We start from the raw sequence: 5000 nt of genomic DNA on the forward strand, positions 1-5000 counted from the left end.
CAGAAACTCAGGCCGAGCTGCCTGGAGCCTCAAAGCGGATAGAAATAGCGTGGAGAGCCGCTGTTAAGCCAGACGCCCTCTGGCGGACACAGGCAGGAGTTGCAGTAAATGCATTGAAGTCAATGGGCGAGAGTAAGCCATGCCTTGCGTCCTGGAGCCCAGGGGCGGTTCTAAAGTCTGTGAGAGCCGCTGTGTCCCTGGATGAAATGAGAAAAAAGGTGAAAAAATGGCAAAGTGTCAAGGGAGCTAGGCAGAAACCCATGCCTTGCGTCCTGGAGCCCAGGGGCGGTTCTAAAGTCTGTGAGAGCCGCTGTGTCCCTGGATGAAATGAGAAAAAGGGTGAAAAAATGGCAAAGTGTCAAGGGAGCTAGGCAGAAACCCATGCCTAGGGTCCTGGAGCCCAGGGGCCGCGGGAAAGTCTGTGGAGAGCCGCTGTTGCCCTGGATGAAATGAGAAAAAAGGTGAAAAAATGGCAAAGTGTCAAGGGAGAAATTCAGAAACCCATGCCTAGGGTCCTGGAGCCCAGGGGCCGCGGGAAAGTCTGTGGAGAGCCGCTGTGTCCCTGGATGAAATGAGAAAAAGGGTGAAAAAATGGCAAAGTGTCAAGGGAAAAATTCAGAAACCCATGCCTAGGGTCCTGGAGCCCAGGGGCGGCTGTAAAGTCTGTGGAGAGCCGCTGTGTCCCTGGATGAAATGAGAAAAAGGGTGGAAAAATGGCAAAGTGTCAAGGGAGCTAGGCAGAAACCCATGCCTAGGGTCCTGGAGCCCAGGGGCGGTTCTAAAGCCTGTGAGAGCCGCTGTTGCCCTGGATGAAATGAGAAAAAAGGTGAAAAAATGGCAAAGTGTCAAGGGAGCTAGGCAGAAACCCATGCCTAGGGTCCTGGAGCCCAGGGGCGGTTCTAAAGTCTGTGAGAGCCGCTGTTGCCCTGGATGAAATGAGAAAAAAGGTGAAAAAATGGCAAAGTGTCAAGGGAGCTAGGCAGAAACCCATGCCGAGCTGCCTGGAGCCCAGGGGCGGCTGTAAAGTCTGTGGAGTGCCGCTGTGTCCCTGGATGAAATGAGAAAAAAGGTGAAAAAATGGCAAAGTGTCAAGGGAGAAATTCAGAAACCCAGGCCGAGCTGCCTGGAGCCCAGGGGCGGCTGCAAAGTCTGTGGAGAGCCGCTGTGTCCCTGGATGAAATGAGAAAAAAGGTGAAAAAATGGCAAAGTGTCAAGGGAGAAATTCAGAAACCCATGCCTAGGGTCCTGGAGCCCAGGGGCCGCGGGAAAGTCTGTGGAGAGCCGCTGTGTCCCTGGATGAAATGAGAAAAAAGGTGAAAAAATGGCAAAGTGTCAAGGGAGCTAGGCAGAAACCCATGCCGAGCTGCCTGGAGCCCAGGGGCGGCTGTAAAGTCTGTGGAGTGCCGCTGTGTCCCTGGATGAAATGAGAAAAAAGGTGAAAAAATGGCAAAGTGTCAAGGGAGAAATTCAGAAACCCAGGCCGAGCTGCCTGGAGCCCAGGGGCGGCTGCAAAGTCTGTGGAGAGCCGCTGTGTCCCTGGATGAAATGAGAAAAAAGGTGAAAAAATGGCAAAGTGTCAAGGGAGAAATTCAGAAACTCAGGCCGAGCTGCCTGGAGCCCAGGGGCGGCTGCAAAGTCTGTGGAGAGCCGCTGTGTCCCTGGATGAAATGAGAAAAAAGGTGAAAAAATGGCAAAGTGTCAAGGGAGAAATTCAGAAACCCAGGCCGAGCTGCCTGGAGCCCAGGGGCCGCGGGAAAGTCTGTGGAGAGCCGCTGTGTCCCTGGATGAAATGAGAAAAAAGGTGAAAAAATGGCAAAGTGTCAAGGGAGAAATTCAGAAACCCATGCCTAGGGTCCTGGAGCCCAGGGGCGGTTCTAAAGTCTGTGAGAGCCGCTGTGTCCCTGGATGAATTGAGAAAAAGGGTGAAAAAATGGCAAAGTGTCAAGGGAGCTAGGCAGAAACCCATGCCTAGGGTCCTGGAGCCCAGGGGCCGCGGGAAAGTCTGTGGAGTGCCGCTGTGTCCCTGGATGAAATGAGAAAAAGGGTGGAAAAATGGCAAAGTGTCAAGGGAGAAATTCAGAAACCCAGGCCGAGCTGCCTGGAGCCCAGGGGCGGCTGCAAAGTCTGTGGAGAGCCGCTGTGTCCCTGGATGAAATGAGAAAAAAGGTGAAAAAATGGCAAAGTGTCAACGGAGCGAGGCGGGATCTAAGGCCGAGCTGCCTGGAGCCCAGGGGCGGCTGTAAAGTCTGTGGAGTGCCGCTGTGTCCCTGGATGAAATGAGAAAAAGGGTGAAAAAATGGCAAAGTGTCAAGGGAGAAATTCAGAAACTCAGGCCGAGCTGCCTGGAGCCCAGGGGCGGCTGCAAAGTCTGTGGAGTGCCGCTGTGTCCCTGGATGAAATGAGAAAAAGGGTGGAAAAATGGCAAAGTGTCAAGGGAGAAATTCAGAAACCCAGGCCGAGCTGCCTGGAGCCCGGGGGCGGCTGCAAAGTCTGTGGAGAGCCGCTGTGTCCCTGGATGAAATGAGAAAAAAAGGTGAAAAAATGGCAAAGTGTCAAGGGAGAAATTCAGAAACCCAGGCCGAGCTGCCTGGAGCCTCAAAGCGGATAGAAATAGCGTGGAGAGCCGCTGTTAAGCCAGACGCCCTCTGGCGGACACAGGCAGGAGTTGCAGTAAATGCATTGAAGTCAATGGGCGAGAGTACCCAATGCGCCAAAAAAGTGCTGAAAATATGACAAAGTGTCAAATGAATGGGAGTCAATGGGCGAGAGTACCCAATGCACCAAAAAAGTGCTGAAAATATGACAAAGTGTCAAATGAATGGGAGTCAATGGGCGAGAGTACCCAATGCGCCAAAAAAGTGCTGAAAATATGACAAAGTGTCAAATGAATGGGAGTCAATGGGCGAGAGTACCCAATGCACAAAAAAAGTGCTGAAAAAGTCCACACGAGCCTAGTCAGAAATGCAGGCCGAGGCGGCTGGAGCCCCAAAGCGGCTATAAAAAGCGTGGAGAGCCGCTGTCGCCCCGGAGAAACGGAGAAAAAGTGCTGAAAAAAGGCCCACGTCCTAACGGACCGAGGCGGAAGTGCAGGCGAGGCGGCAGGAGTCTGAAAACCGCTATAAAAAGCGTGGAGAGCCGCTGTCGCCCCGGAGAAACGGAGAAAAAGTGCTGAAAAAAGGCCTAAATCCTAACGGACCTAGGCGGAAGTGCAGGCGAGGCGGCAGGAGTCTGAAAACGGCTATAAAATGCGTGGAGAGCCGCTGTCGCCCCGGAGAAACGGAGAAAAAGTGCTGAAAAAAGGCCTAAATCCTAACGGACCGAGGCGGAAGTGCAGGCGAGGCGGCAGGAGTCTGAAAACGGCTATAAAATGCGTGGAGAGCCGCTGTCGCCCCGGAGGAACGGAGAAAAAGTGCTGAAAAAAGGCCTAAATCCTAACGGACCGAGGCGGAAGTGCAGGCGAGGCGGCAGGAGTCTGAAAACGGCTATAAAATGCGTGGAGAGCCGCTGTCGCCCCGGAGGAACGGAGAAAAAGTGCTGAAAAAAGGCCTAAATCCTAACGGACCGAGGCGGAAGTGCAGGCGAGGCGGCAGGAGTCTGAAAGCGGCTATAAAACGCGTGGAGAGCCGCTCGGATGATTTTTCAAAGTGTCAAATGAATGGGAGTGAATGGGGCAGAGTACCCAATGTGTAAAAAAAGTGCTGAAAAAACGACAAAGTCCACACGAGCCTAGTCAGAAATGCAGTCCGAGGCGGCTGGAGCCCCAAAGCGGCTATAAAACGCGTGGAGAGCCGCTCGGATGATTTTTCAAAGTGTCAAATGAATGGGAGTGAATGGGGCAGAGTACCCAATGTGTAAAAAAAGTGCTGAAAAAACGACAAAGTCCACACGAGCCTAGTCAGAAATGAAGGCCGAGGCGGCTGGAGCCCCAAAGCGGCTATAAAATGCGTGGAGAGCCGCTCGGATGATTTTTCTAAGTGTGAAATGAATGGGAGTGAATGGGGCGGAGTACCCAATGCGCGAAAAAAGTGCTGAAAAAACGACAAAGTGTCAAATGAATGGGAGTGAATGGGCGGAGTACCCAATGCGTGAAAAAAGGTCTGGAAAAACGACAAAGTGTCAAATGAATGGGAGTGAATGGGCGGAGTACCCAATGCGCGAAAAAAGTGCTGAAAAAATGACAAAGTGTCAAATGAATGGGAGTCAATGAGTGTTTTGGTCGACCAGGAAAAAACGCGTTTACGGGAGAGGGTAAATCAGCCGAGAGGGGGGGGGGGGGTATACTTTACCCTCTCCCGTAAATGCCATTTTTCCTGGTTGACCAAAACACCTCCAGCACGATTTCGGAAACCCAGTTTTTAGAAACACTGACCTCCAGGGGAAGTACCGAGAAAAGCACACTTTTGAATCCGCTTTTGACGCACTGAAACACGGACGTGAGCTGGGGCTGTGCCGCTCTTGGAAAACCCCTGGAGGTTATTTTCTAAAACGGGTTTCCGCGTCCCCCTGGGCGCCCGTGTTGGGCCGCGCAAGGCGGTCCGGGCTGCCCACCCCATCTGAGTGCCCCGTTGGGCCGCGTGCATGGCAGGCATCCAAGGAAGGCTGATGAGCAGCGGTGATGATGATGATGAGACACCAGCTGCAATTTTGACAAAGTGTCACCTCTCAAGCATTTCCAAGCGTGACACAAACAAAAGGGAACGGGAACTTTGATATGAGTGACTTGTGCTTCTTTTTCTCCAAGTGTCACTCCACAGCTGGCACCCAGGCTGTGTGACGCAGGTGTCCGACGAGGAGCGCCCGCGATGGGCCGCGTCAGGCGGCCCGGGCCGCGCTATCACCTCCGGATGACAACATCCAAAGGAGCACGTTGGTGCTTGCTGGGAGTTTGCGCACGCGATAGGCGACGCCTGGCGGCCCTGGCCGCGCCTCGCCAGCGGGTAATGACGACCGCGAGCGCCATGCTGCGCCGATGGAGCTGTCCGAGGAGCGAGAGCGCCCGC

This window comes from Dunckerocampus dactyliophorus, unplaced genomic scaffold (assembly GCF_027744805.1).
Source record: "Dunckerocampus dactyliophorus isolate RoL2022-P2 unplaced genomic scaffold, RoL_Ddac_1.1 HiC_scaffold_25, whole genome shotgun sequence".
Classification (NCBI taxonomy): Eukaryota; Metazoa; Chordata; class Actinopteri; order Syngnathiformes; family Syngnathidae; genus Dunckerocampus; species Dunckerocampus dactyliophorus.